At 45.3% G+C, this 14,369-nt stretch overlaps 1 protein-coding gene across 1 annotated transcript in view; it reads left to right on the top strand.

Annotated features, from left to right (window-relative positions):
* RAPGEF1 (Rap guanine nucleotide exchange factor 1) overlaps positions 1-1,296 on the top strand; it is a 164,452-nt gene extending 163,156 nt beyond the window's left edge. The window contains exon 28 of the transcript XR_004031460.1: positions 120-1,296. The gene's annotated coding sequence lies outside the window, so the exon portion shown is untranslated. The remainder of the gene's footprint in view (positions 1-119) is intronic.
* Positions 1,297-14,369: the final 13,073 nt, after the last annotated feature.

Raw genomic sequence — 14,369 nt, 5'->3', positions numbered from 1 at the left:
AAGCCTCCATGAACCTCGTAGGTGATGGAAGCCCATGTTCTCTCTTTTGTTCCTTGTGTCCTCGGGCAGATTGCTCAGCCACTCATACCTCAGGCTCCTCATTATCTGCTTTTGTCCAGTTCGACCAATGAGCACACAGAGGCCCGAGAGAGACCAGTCCATTCCTGAGTCCTCCACTCCCATCTCCCTCTCCTGCCAGCAATGCCAGGAACCTGGTCTGGCCCCAACAACCCCAGTGAGCAGGAGGTGACGTGCCAAGTATGGACCTCAGGCCTCAGCCTTCCCACCAGGGCTGCGGGGCAGCAGCTGCTGTGACCCACCCTCGTCTTTGGTGACCGGCAGACTGCGAGATTCACTGAGGGAGCCGCCATAGTCACGGAGGAAACACCTTGGCTTCCACCCCACCCCCAGAGTGTCCCCGCCCAGGGCCTGAGAGTGTGCATGCTTAGCCAGTAACCCAGGAGGCTGAGATGCTTGCTCCAACCAAGAACTGGGGTCCCACCAAAGGTGTCTGAGCCGAGGGCCCCAAGCCTTCCACCTGCTCTGACCTCGCAGTCGGTCAACAATCTGGGTCCCGCCCCCAGTGGTGCAACGCTGGAGAATGGGGTATGATGGCTGACTGCTCATTGTTCCCCCGGTGGGATGAGAGGCAGGCCCCAGCATTCATTCAAACCTTTTTTTTTTTTTCATTCATTCACTAGGGGTGCATTATTTAGGAAGCAGTCAAGGTGTGGTTCGGGCCATCTGAGTCCCTCATTGGCTGCCAGCAGTCTGGGGGAATATGTCCTTGGCTGCAAAGGGCTGTGTCCTGACTCTGCAGCTGATAAGCAAAAGGACCCTGGGTAAGTGGTTTTCTTCTCTGCTTCCCAGTTTCCCCAGCTGGAAGTGGGGATAATAACAGCCTCTGCTTCCTAAGGTCTCACAAAGTTTCAATGAGTTAATACTTGGAACAGTGTCCGGTGAGCATTTTGGGGTACCAAGCACTTTGCAGACTTCTTTACCTCATTCACTTCTCTTAATCCAAAAATCACACAGGCTGGGTGCGGTGGCTCATGCCTGTAATCCCATCACTTTGGGAGGCCAAGTGAGGTCAGGAGTTTGAGGCCAGCCTGGCCAACATGATGAAACCCCATCTCTACTAAAAATACAAAAATTAGCCAGGTGTGGTGGCAGGCACCTATAGTCCCAGCTACTCAGGAGGCTAAGGCAGGAGAATGGCATGAACCCGGGAGGTGGAGTTTGCAGTGAGCCGAGATCGCACCACCACTCCAGCCTGGGCGAGAGAGCGAGACTCCTTCTAAAAAATCCCGGGTATGGTGGTGGGTGGTGAGTGCCTGTAATCCCAGCTACCCAGGAGGCTGAGACAGGAGAATCTCTTGAACATGGGAGGCAGAGGTTGCAAGGAGCTGAGATCGCACCACTGCACTCCAGCCTGGGTAACAGAGCGAGACTCTGTCTCAAAAAAAAAAAAAGAAAAAGAAAAAGGGGAAACACTAAACTTGTTTTATGAATGGAACATAACCTTGACATCGAATCAAAACAAGGACAGTACAAGATAATTACAAGTCCATCCGATGTATGAATACTGATACAAAACTTATAAAATCATCTTAGCAACCCCAAACTAGCATCACATAAAAATCAGTCCTTCCTGGCCTGGTTGGGCTTATCTCAAACATACAAGGATGGAATAATTTCAGTCGGTTAATGGATGTCACTGACCCCACGCTAGATGCTGCTGCTCCACACCTCTGGTTTGCATCTCCTTCCTGGGCACACAGGGGACTACACTTCCCAGCCCCCTGCCTGAGATCTGAGAGGCAGACACGTGTCACTGTGGGCTGGGTGTTTGAGGACTGTTGTGTAGCTCCATACTTACTCTTTCCCACCCGCCGTGCTCCTGGAGTCTGGGTGTTGAGATGGCAGAGCCCCAAGTTGGGGGAGCCTGGACAGGGACCACCCCACTCACCCACGCTGGGCTTGCTTGATGTGAATGAAAAATGAAGCCGTGGAGACATCAGGGTTTATTTTCACAGCATGGCCTCTCTTCTCCCGAATGTACCACGCTAACAAATTAAAGAGAGAAAGCCATAGAATCACCGCATTACTCACAGGACAGCCTTTGTTAAAAATGCAACATCCTTTTTTTGTTTGTTTCTGAGATGGGGTCTCGCTCTGTCACCCAGGCTGGAGTGCAGTGGCGCGATCTCGGCTCACTGCAAGCCCCGCCTCCCGGGTTCACACCATTCTCCTGCCTCAGCCTCCTGAGTAGCTGGGACTACAGGCGCCCACCACCGCGTCTGGCTAATTTTTTGTATTTTTAGTAGAGACGGGGTTTCACCGTGTTAGCCAGGATGGTCTCGATCTCCTGACCTCGTGACCCGCCCACCTTGGCCTCCCAAAGTGCTGGGATTACAGGCTTGAGCCACCGCACCTGGCCATTATTTTTATTATGAATAACAAAAATTCAGGGTTTCGCTTTTGTCTCCCAGGCTGGAGTGCATGGCATCTGCTCACTGCAACCTCGACCTCCCAGGCTCAAGTGATCCACCTCACCCTCCCAAGTAGCTGGGACTATAGGCACGCACTGCCACACCCAGCTAATTTTTTATTTTTTGTAGAGACCAGGTTTTACCATGTTGGCCAGGCTAGTCTTGAACTCCTGAGCTCAAGTGATCCACTCACCTCGGCTTCCCAAAGTGTAGGGATTACAGACGTGAGCCACTGCGGCCAGCCAAAAAAAAAACCCTTTTTGTTAACTAGAAATAGAAAGCCTCTTTAATCTGATAAAGGTTACTTTCCAAGATCGTATAGAGACATACTTAATTGTGAAATAGTCAAAGTGCTTCTTTTAAAATCAGAAACAAAAGAAAGATCCCACTAACTCCTTGTCTGTTCATTGTACTGGAGATCCTTGCCAATGTTGTAAGAAAAGTAACTGAGAGATGAACAAGAAAATCTATCAAGGTGGCTAGCTATACAGCCAGATAAAAAGTTCCATATATTCCTATATACAGTCAATCAGCAATCAGAAAATGTCATCCTTTTTTTGTTTGTTTTTTGAGGATTTGGGGTTGTTTTCTGTTTTGTTTTTGTTTCTGTTTTTTTAATGGTGTCTTGCTCTGTTGCCCAGGCTGGAGTGCAGTGATGTGACCATAGCTCACTGCAGTCTCAAACTTCTAGTCTCAAGCAATCCTCCCACCTCAGCCTCCCAAGGAACTCAGATTACAGGCACGTGCCACCACGCCCAGCTTCAAAAAATGTAATTCTTAAAGGACCCCATTTATACTAGCATCACAAGTGTTAAGGTCCTAGACCAGCAAAAGATGTGTGAAACCTTTATAGGAAAAGTGATAAGATTTTATTAAGAACTGTAAAAAATACCTTAATAAATTGAGAGATGTGAATATTTGTGGATAGGAAAATTAACTTTCTGGGAGTTTTTTGAGACAGGGTCTCAACTCCCATCACCCAGGCTGCAGTACAGTGGTGTGATCTTGGCTCACTGCAGCCTCATATTCCTGGGCTCAGGTGATCCTCCCCCCTCAGCCTCCTCAGTAGCTGGGACTACAGGTGCATGCCACCACCTTCAGCTAATTTTTTTTATTTTTATTTTTTAGTAGAGACGGGGTTTTGCCATGTTGCCCAAGCTGGTCTCGCACTCCTGGGCTCAAGCAATCCACCTGCCTTGGCCTCCCAAAGTGCTGGGATTACAGGCATGAGCCACCACTCCCAGCCAATTTTTGTAAAGATGTCACTTCTCCCCCAGATAATGTATAAATTCAAAACTATTCCAAAGGAAATCAAAGGAAGGACTTTATGTGGTCCTTGATGAAGTTAATTCTAACATGTGTTAAAGAATTACCACTCTAGTGATTCCACCCAGCCGTCCTGCTAGGAAAGCTTGATCAATTTTAAAAGCCTGCCTGCGGCCAGGCCAGGTGGCTCTCACCTGTAATCCCAGCACTTTGGGAGCCCAAAGTGGGTGGATCACTTAAGATCAGGAATTCAAGACTAGCCTGACCAACATGGTGAAACCCCATCTCTACTAAAAAAAAAAAAAATACAAAATTAACCAGGCGTGGTGGCGCATTCCTGTAATCCCAGCTACTTGGGAGGCTGAGGCAGGAGAATCGCTTCAACACGGGAGGCAGAGGTTGGAGTGAGCTGAGATCGCGCCATTGCACTCCAACCTGGGTGACAAGGGCGAAACTTCGTCTCAAAAAATAAAATAAAATAATAATGTAATATATATAATAAAACCCTGCCTAAAGTCATCAGAGAGCTAGGAGAGAAGGAGGAATTACTGGGCCAGGATTCAGGAAGAGACAGGAGGGAAGCCTGGCACCTGAGGCCATGTAATGTTAAGGGCGTCTGGCAATTCCAGATGACATGGCCCAGGAACTGAGCAGAACGTCAGACAAAAGGGTAGTTAAGGAAAAAAGGGGAGAGTCCAGAACTCACCAGGCTTTGAAATGAAACCTCAGGGAGCTACCCTGCAGGTGGAAGGTGACCCATGACAAGTATACCAACCCTCACAGGGACAGAGCCATCTCTAAATCGTCTCAGTCCCTGAAACTGGATTAAGATGATTCTGGACACCCAGCAACCCAGGCACTTGCCAGAAACAAAGGCAAAGAAACTGGAGAGGTTTGGTCGGGCACGGTGGCTCATGCCTGTAATCCCAGCACTTTGGGAGATCCCAGCACAAAGTCAGGAGATCGAGACCAGCCTGGCTAACATGGTGAAACCCCATCTCTACTAAAAATACAAAAAAATTAGCCGGGCATGGTGGCGGGCACCTGTAGTCCCAGCTACTCGGGAGGCTGAGGCAGGAGAATGGCAAGACAGGGAGGTGGAGCTTGTAGTGAGCCGAGATCGCGCCACTGCACTCCAGCCTGGGCAACAGAGTGAGACTCTGTCTCAAAAAAAAAAAAGAAAGAAAGAAACTGGAGAGGTTAACATCATCCTAGGTCTCTAGTTATTTCTTAATTTTTCACATACAGCAAAAAATAACTAGGGCACAAGCATTTCCTGCTAAAAAAAAAAAAAGAAGCATTTGACAGAATCAGTAGGCTGAAATTTGGAGTTCTTAAATGTGAGTGTGAATGCGCAATGCTTAACTCTTCTAGGAGTAACACAAGCCTGAGAAATTTGGCAAATAATTGGAAAATATAAACAGGACAAATGGAAATTCTAAACCAAAAAATACCTCATATGAAGAACTCAATGACTGTTTAAGAGCAAAATTAGTGAACTGGAGATAGGTTAGAAGCTGTGGGTGGGCCGGGCACGGTGGCTCACACCTGTAATCCCAACATTTTGAGAGGCCGAGGCAGGTGGATTACTTGAGGTCAGGAGTTCGAGACCAGCCTGGCCAACATGGTGAAACCCCATATCTACTAAAAATACAAAAATTAGCTGGATGTGATGGCGGGCACCTGTAATTCCAGCTACTTGGGAGGCTGAGGTAGGAGAATCGCTTAAAGTCCAAGAGGTGGAAGTTGCAGTGAGCCAAGATCACGCCACTGCACTCCAGCCTGGGAGACAGAGTGAGACTCCATCTCAAAAAAAAAAAAAAAAAAAAAGACGCTGTGGGTAGAATGCAGCATGAAGAGACACAGGATGGAGCAAACCAGGTAGGAGGAGACCCAGGGATGGAAGTCCTAAGGGTAAGTGGACCAGCAGAAAGGAAAAGGTCAGAGCAGAAGCAAGGAACGACTCATGTTTACATCAATCTTCACGGCAGGATTATTCACACTAGCCAAAAAGGGGAGAGGACCCAAGTGTCCATCAGCTGGTGAAACGATTAACAAAATGAGGTATTTCCATGCAGTAGAACACTTTAGCAATCCAGAGGAATGAGCTGACACATGCTGCAACATGGATGAGCCTTGAAAACATGGACATGGCCGGGCACAGTGGCTCACGCCTGTAATCCCAGCACTTTGAGAGGCCGAGGCAGGCAGATCACTTGAGGTCAGGAGTTCGAGACCAGCCTGGCCAACATGGTGAAACCCTGTCTTTACTAAAAATACAAAAATTAGCCGGACGTGTTCGCTTAACCTAGAAGGTGGAGGTTGCAGTAAGCCAAGATCGTGCCACTGCACAGAGCGAGACTCCGACTCAAAAAAAAAAGAAACATGGAGGCCGGGTGCGGTGGCTCACGCCTGTAATCCCAGCACTTTGGGAGGCCGAGGCGAATGGATCACAAGGTAAAGAGATCAAGACCATCCTGGCCAACATGGTGAAACCCCATCTCTACTAAAAATACAAAAAATTAGCCGGGCATGGTGGCGGGTGCCTGTAGTCCCAGCTACTTGGGAGGCTGAGGCAGGAGAATCACTCGAACCTGGGAGGTGGAGGTTGTACTTAGCCAAGATGGCACCACTGCACTCCAGCTGGCGACAGAGCAAGACTCCATCTCAAAAAAAAAAAAAAAAAAGAAAGAAAAACATGGACATGAAGCCAGATGCAAAGGGTGTGTTATCACATGATTCCATTTATATGAAGTGTCCAGAAAAAGCAAATTTATAGATACAGAGAGCAGATTCATGGTTGTCTGGAAGTGGAAACAGAGACGGACTACGAAAAGGGCATGAGGGGCCGGGCGCGGTGGCTTACGCCTGTAACCTCAGCACTTTGGGAGCCCAAGGCAGGTGGATCACCTGAAGTCAGGAGTTTGAGACTTGCCTGGCCAATATGGTGAAACCCCATCTCTATTAAAAATACAAAAATTACGCAGTGGCTCATGCCTGTAATCCCAGCACATTGGGAGGCTGAGGTGAGCGGATCACTTGAGGTCAGGAGTACTAGATCAGCCTGGCAAACAAAGGAAAACCCTGTCTCTACTAAAATACAAAAATCAGCTGGGTGTGGTGGCGGGCGCCTTGTAGTCCCAGCTGCTCAGGAGGCTGAGGAAGGAGAATTGCTTGATCCCAGGAGGTGGAGGTTGCAGTATGCCGAGATCACACCACTGCAGTCCAGCTTGGGCAACAGAGCAAGACTCCCTCTCGGGAAAAAAAATATATATACAAAAATTAGCCCAGTGTGTGCCACACCGGGCTGTAATTCCAGCAATTCGGGAGGCCGACGCATAAGAATCGCTTAAACCTGGGAGGTGGAGGTTTCAGTGAGCCAAGATCGCGCCACTGCACTCCAGCCTGGGTGACAGAGCAAGACTCTGTCTCAAAAGGGGTACATGAACGGTCTTTGGGGATGATGGAAGCTTAAATATTGGATCACGGTGCTGGTTGCACAATTCTGCAAATTTAAAATAACTGAATCATATACTTAAATGAGTAAATTTTATGATATGTAGATTATACTTCAATAAAGCTGTTGTTTTAAAAAGTTTTCCTAAACCAACTGGCCAGTTATGTCACCGCTTCTCATGTCCAAGTCCACCCTTCGTTACCTGCTCTGCAGTGAAGAGGTCTCTTGCAGCGAGCACATTAAGTTCTGTCAGTAGAGACGCTGGAGAGACACTGCTAGAGGAAAGCCCTGGCCTTTTGTCCTTGCTCTGGCTCAATGGCTGCTAGAGGCATGTGTGGAGACCTGCCCCTACCGCACACCTGTCACTTCAGCCCCAGTGGTGTTACGGTGGCCACCTTGCTGTGGCCCTCCAGGCATGGGTAATGCACACCTCACCCTTGTGCCACCCTGCTGGCCAGCAGGTTCCCAACGCCCCAACTCCCAACGCATGCCCACCTACCAGCCTCAGCCTACCTGCACCTCAAAGGGACTTGCCCAGCCCAGTGAGCCAGCTCTGGCCCCGGGGCCCAGTGAGCTGCACTCACACCTTCTCCGGTGACTTCTCAATCCCAGCCATGGGGATTGGGCCCTTCTAAGTTTTTTCTTCTTGGGTACTCACCTTTAGCCCTAGGGCATTCTTTAGCACTCACAGTTTCTCTTCTCTTCGGGTTATTCTTTATATTAATCTTTTCCTGTCCAAATTACTCTCTATGTCTCCTGATCAGTCCTTGACTGGAAGCATCAAGCCTTGGATTCCAGAAGCCTCATGAACCTCCAGGCAGGATAATAAATAAGAAGAATACACCAAAGCACAGCATGATGAAGCTTTTGAAAACCAAAGAGACGGCCGGGCATGGTGGCTCACGCTTGTAATCCCAGCACTTTGGGAGGCCAAGGCGGGCGGATCACGAGGTCAGGAGATTGAGACCACGGTGAAACCCCGTCTCTACTAAAAATACAAAAAATTAGCCGGGCGTGGTGGTGGGCGCCTGTAGTCCCAGCTACTCAGGAGGCTGAGGCAGGAGAATGGCGTGAACCCGGGAGGCAGAGCTTGCAGTGAGCCGAGATCACGCCACTGCACTCCAACCTGGGCAAAAGAGCGAGACTCCGTCTCAAAAAAAAAAGAATGCAGGCAAAATCAAGATACTGTGAGATGAACAAAAACAGAAAACTCACCACTGGCAGACCCACACTAAGCAAAGACTCAACTGTCTCAGACAGAAGGGAAATGATCCCAAATGGAAGATCACACTTGCAGGAGAGAATGAAAGAGCAACAAAAAGAGTAAACAGGTGGATAAATGAACACTTGCTATGTAGGACAGCCATGAAAATGTCTTGTCTGGGCATGGTGGCTCATGCCTGTAATCCAACACTGGGAGGCTGAGGCAGGTGGATTGCTTGAGCCCAGGAGTTCAAGACCAGCCTGGGCAAGCAACATGGCAAAACCCCATCTCTACAAAAACGACAAAAATTAGCCAGGTGTAGTGGTGAGTGCCAGTGGTCCCAGCTACCCGGGAGGCTGAGGTAGGTAGGAGGATCGCCCAAACCTGGGAATTCCAGGCTGCAGTGAGTTGTGATCGCCACCACTGCACTCCAGCCCAGGCAACAAAGTGAGACCCTGTCTCTAAATAAATAAATAAAAATTAAGTTACAAGTACAGAAAAGTTGAAAGTAATATTTTGGAAAAAGATATACTCTGCAAATATGGCCCACCAAAAAAAAAAAAAAACCCGAGGCATAGCTATATTAATATCAGAAAAAACAGACTTCAAGGCAAAAGGCATTGCTAGAGTTACAAAGGAAACACTTTGTAAAGATATAAATTACACCGAAAAGATTTGACAATTTCTAAATTTGTATACACCTCATTACATGGCCTCAAAATATGTAAAGCAAAAGCTGACAGTACTACAAGGAGAAATGGATAAATCTATGCTTCTAGTGGGAAGTGCTAACACACCTCTCCCAAACATTTGAGGAATAGAGAACATCAAATCTTGACCGTGCGGAGTGGCTCATGCCTGTAATCCCAGCACTTGGGGAGGCCAAGGCAGGTGAATCACAAGGTCAGGAGTTCCAGACCAGCCTGGCCAGCATGGTGAAACCCCGTCTCTACTAAAAATACAAAAAATTAGCTGGGTGTGGTGGCAGGCACCTGTAATCCCAGCTACTGGGGAGGCTGAGGCAGGAGAATCGCTTGAACCCAGGAGGTGGAGGTTGCAGTGAGCCAAGATGGCGCCACCGCACTCTAGCCCAGGAAACAGAGTGAGACTCCATCTCAAAAAAAAAAAAAGGAAAAGAAAAGAAAATGTCAGATCTTATACAACACTTCCAAAAACGAAAATGAGAAACATTTTCAACTCTTGTGATGAGACCAACATAACTATGATACCGAAACCATAACAAGAATGAAAATTACAGTCCAGTTTCACTCATGAACACAATGCAAAAATCCTAAACAAAATTTTAGCAAAGTGAAATACAGAAAGTATAATAATACATCCTCATCAAGATGAAGTTATTCCAGGAATGAAAAGCTATTTTAACATTTGAAAATTAGTATGGTAACATAAGTTACCATATTAATGGATGAAATCTGATCATTTTCTCAGTATACATGAAAATAAAATTTAATATCCATGCATAATTTTTTAAAACTCTTTGCAAACTAGGAATAGAAGGGTACTTAACCTGAAAAAAAAATCTGTTTTTTTTCACAGGATGAAATGTTGAAAGCCTTAATTTTGAGACTGGGAAAATGACAAGGTTGCCTGCTGTCAGCACTCCTATTCGGCATTATAATAGGGGTCCCGGCTAGTGCAATAAGGCAAGAAAAATACCCAAGGTGGGTAAGAATTGAAAAGGAAGACAACTCATTATATATATATAACATTATGTATATAGAAAACCCAACAGAATCTACAGATAAATTATCAGAATTAAGAAGTGAATTTGGGGCCGGGGACCGTGGCTCACACCTGTAATCCCAGCACTTTGGGAGGCTGAGGCGGGAGGATCACATGAAGTCAGGAGTTTGAGACCAGCCTGGTCAACATGGCGAAACCCCATCTCTACTAAAAATACAAAAAATTAGCCGGGCATGGTGCAGGCACCTGTAATCCCAGCTACTCAGGAGGCTGAGGCAGGAGAATCGCTTGAGCCTGGAAGGTGGAGGTTGCAGTGAGCAGAGATTGCACCATTGCACTCCAGCCTGGGTGACAGAGCGAGACTCCATCTCAAAAAAAAAACAAAATTGAGAACTTTTCATCAGATGACACCATTAAGAATGAAAAGCAAGGGAGGCCGAGGCCAGAGAATCACTTGAACCTGGGAGGTGGAGGTTACAGTGAGCAGAGATCACGCCATTGCACTCCAACCTGGGCGACGAGAGCGAGACTGTCTCAAAAAAAAAAAAAAAAAAAAAAAAAAAAAAAAAAAGTGAAAAGGGAAGCTACCAAGTGAGAAAGGATGTTTGCAATACTGTATCTAACATAGGACTCATCCCAAATACATACAGAACTGCTCTAAAACAAAGACAGTCAAACATAAACATGGGCACAAAACTTGAACAGGCACCTTGTAAAAAGAGATATCCAAATAGCTGATAAACATGATAAAAGGCTAGGCCAGGTGCAGTGGCTCACACCTGTAATCCTAGCATTTTGGGAGACCAAGACAGGAGGATTGTTTGAGGCCAGGAGTTCAAGACCAGCCTGGGCAACATAGACTCTGTCTCTATAAAAAAATTTAAAAATCAGCCAGATGTAGCAGTGCACACCTGTGGTTGCAGCTACTTGGGAGGCCAAAGCAGGACGATTGCTTAGGCCCAGGAATTCCAGGTTGCAGTGAGCTGTGAACATGCCACTGCACTCCGGCCTGGGGTAATGGAGTGAGACCCTTGTCTGTATTTAAAAAAAAAAAAAACCATGATAAAAGCCTACGTATTATTAGTCATCAGAGAGATGTAAATTAAAACCAAACTGAAATACTACTACACACATACCAGAAGAGGTAAAATGTAAAAGACTGACAAATCCCAGGGGCTGATGAGGACGGGGAGCTGCTGGAACTCTCATTCATTGCTGGTGGGAGTTCAAAATGATGCAACCACTTTGGAATATAGTTTGGCAGCATCTCGTTGACTTTTAATGTTAATATACTCACAACCTATGCTCAAAAAAACCTTTTTTCACCACTCACTCAACCACCTCTGAATGATTCTAAGAAATATTTTCACATCTCTTAAATCAGGGTGCACTCTAATTTAATGGCAGTTTTTTCTCAGTTGCACTCAACATTTCAGATTTGCAGGAGCTACCTCTCCTTCGTGGCGCTTTAGAATAGTTTGCAGCTACATTATCTGCTAAATGTCTGTCTCCCATGTTGGACTGCTAGCTCCAGGAAAGCAGACCCTTCCTTCTTCATGACTATGAATCCTAAAACTAGAATTTCTGAGTCAAAAGCCGTGCATATTTTTTGTTATTTTTTAAATTCACAATACATCCTATTTTAAAATTCAGCAATGCATTGCACAAACCCTCCTCATCACATTCTGTCCCCAAAGGCAGCCACTATCAGCAATTTGGGATAAATCCTTCAGACTCTATTCTTTGCATACATATGTCCATAGTTATATGCCCATGCATACGTGACAGGAACATTTTATATATATATATATATATATATATATATATATATGCAAATCAATAGTGATAAGCAGTTAAAAGTGCAAAAATTTTAAATTCCTCTCACATACCTACTCTTTTTTTTTTTTTTTTTTTTGAGACATGCTCTTGCTCTGTCACCCAGGCTGGAATGCAGTGGCATGATCACAGCTCACTGCAGCCTCGACATCAGGCTCAAGCAATCCTCCCACTCTAGTCTCCCAAGTAGCTGAGACTACAGGCCCATGCCATAATACCTGCCTTTTTTTTTTTTTTTTTTTTTTTTTCTGTAGAGATGATGTCGCCATGTTGCCCAGGCTGGTCTCCTGGACTCAAGCACTCCTCCCACCTTGGCCTCCCAAAGTGCTAGGATTATAGGTGTGAGCCACCATGCCTGGTCCATACATACATTAGTAATAGATACCATCAGTCTCCTTTCCACAAAGATTATGGCAATACATATCCACTAGTAATAAATGTGAGAGTCAGCAGTCCCTCTGCAACTCTAGATGTGTCCACTTTTCTAATTCTTTCACAATCCAGTGGGTAAAAATCATATCTCATGATTGAAATCTGCATGTTCCTAATATATAGGACTCAAATAAATCAATCTTTCCCTCTATGGTTTTCTAGATTTTAAGAGGCCTCCTGTTTCCATACTGCCCCAGCACCCTGAAGTTACAAACATATTTTCCTAAGCTTTATTATGATTAGAGCTTAATTTTATACTTAGCTCTTTAATCCATCTTGAATTTATTTTTGCACACAATATTAGAATAATTGTTTTTTCCAACCAGATAGCAACTCTGCTTGTTAGGAACCTTCTTTTACTCACTCAATTAAAATGCCATTTTAAGCAAGTGTTAACTTTCCACATATACTTGTAATGTTTTCTAGATTTTCAATAATTTTTCACTGATTTAACTCTGTGGCAATGCCATGCCATTTTGATTATTATAGCTTTATGGTAAGTTTTAATATCTGGTGAAGAAAGTCCCCTCTCATTCAACTTAAAAAAAAAAAGATTAGCAATCTTTGCATATTTTTCCTTCCAAATTAATTTTAAAATAATTTTTGTCATTGATTTAAAGCTTGGTTTTCTTGCCAGAATTGTATTAAATCTATCTAAAATATCTATAAAAAAGAGATATTTGTATATTACATCTTCTACCAGGATATTTTGTTGTTTATTTTTGGTCTTTTGATATTTTTTATTTTATTTTTTATGTATTCTGAAATGGAGTCTCACACAGTCAGCCAGGCTGAAGTGCAGTGGCACGATCTCAGCTTACTGCAACCCCTGCCTCCAAAGTTCAAGCGATTCCCCTGCCTCAGCCTCCCAAGTAGCTGGGATTACAGGTGTGCACCACCATGCTTGGCTAATTTTCATATTCTCAGTAGAGATGTTTCATCATGTTGGTCAGGCTGGTCTTGAACTCCTGACCTCAGGTGATCCGCCTGCCTCAGCCTCCCAAAGTGCTGGGATTACAGGTATGAGCCACCATACCTGGCCTTTTGGTAGTTTTTAAAAATAATTTTCTTAATTTGGTTTCCAGATCTTTTGTTAAGTTATTCCTAAATTTTACTGTTGTTATCACTATTATAAGTTGAATTTTAAATTTTTCCAAGTGTACCTGGTTATTACTATTGCTTTTGTATATTTATTTTTTATCCAACCACTTTATTGAGTTATCTTACTAGTTCCATGTTTTTAATTGACTCTTGGATAGTCTAGCTAGGTAATAATTTTTTGTCTGTTCTAGTTTTCATACTACAAATTTCACTTTTTTATTTTTTGCATTAGCTGGAACTTCACAACAATGTCAAATAATAGATACACCAGGGGGCATCCATGTCATGATCCTGGTTTTAATGCCTTTTAGTAGTTTTGATAATTTCCCACTTTGCTATTGGTTTGAGTACCAGCTTCAGCATCACTGGGAAGATGCAGAACCTCGGGCCCTGCTTACTGAGCGAAAATCCAGAGTCTCCAGGCTGCTCATGACTTAACTTCCTCATGCCTGCCTCTCCAGCTTTCTGGAGGAAGGACTGGGCTGGGCTAGGCCATTCTCCTGTTTCAGTCCCTGGTGCCAGGGTTGTAAGCAGCACACCGAGGCTGCTCTGAAACCAACTGATTTAGCTTGAGCTATCAATCTCATGTGGCTCAGCTGGGGGTCCCCTTCCTCCTCTGTCTGCAATGGTTTTTTGTTTTTGAGGCAGAGTCTCACTCTGTCACCCAGGCTGGAGTGCAGTGGCACAATCTCAGCTCACTGCAACCTCTGCCTCCTGGATTCAAGCAATTCTCCTGCCTCGGCCTCCTGAGTAGCTAGGATTACAGGCGCCTGCCACCACGCTCGGCTAATTTTTGTGTTTTTAGTAGACAGGGCTTCGCCATGTTGGCCAGGTTGGTCTTGAACTCCTGACCTCAGATGATCCACCCACCTCGGCC

Source organism: Nomascus leucogenys, chromosome 8 (genome assembly GCF_006542625.1).
Source record: "Nomascus leucogenys isolate Asia chromosome 8, Asia_NLE_v1, whole genome shotgun sequence".
Lineage (NCBI taxonomy): Eukaryota > Metazoa > Chordata > Mammalia > Primates > Hylobatidae > Nomascus > Nomascus leucogenys.
Note: the sequence above shows the minus strand (reverse complement) of the source record. Positions and strands in the feature narration are given on the sequence as shown.